We start from the raw sequence: 412 nt of genomic DNA on the forward strand, positions 1-412 counted from the left end.
GAAAAGCAGTGCCCTTAAGCAGCCTCTCAACTGTCCAATGGAGCCAGGGCACTGGCTGTGTGTGCACGTGCTGGAGTTTGGGTGTGCAAGTGTGTGCAGGAGTGTGTGGGAGCGCGGGTAGCGGATAACTGTGCAAATGTGCGTGTGTTCATGACTGGGAGTATGTGCCGCTGCATGAGGTTTGGGGTGGGCGGGCTAAGATGGTCTCCTCCCCCCACCGTGTTAAGAAATCTCAGTGAGTCACGGAATGGTTCTGCATATTAATGAGCTCCCTCTCTGCGAGGGCAAGAGCAGATTTAAAAGAGGCCTGGGCGGGAGGAGGGAGGCTGTGGAGGGAACGCCGCGGAGCCCAGAGCGGATCTCAGCGAAGCTCAGGGAAGGAGGCACCCACCGACGGACGGGCGCGGACGGG

This window comes from Myotis davidii, unplaced genomic scaffold (assembly GCF_000327345.1).
Source record: "Myotis davidii unplaced genomic scaffold, ASM32734v1 scaffold471, whole genome shotgun sequence".
NCBI lineage: Eukaryota > Metazoa > Chordata > Mammalia > Chiroptera > Vespertilionidae > Myotis > Myotis davidii.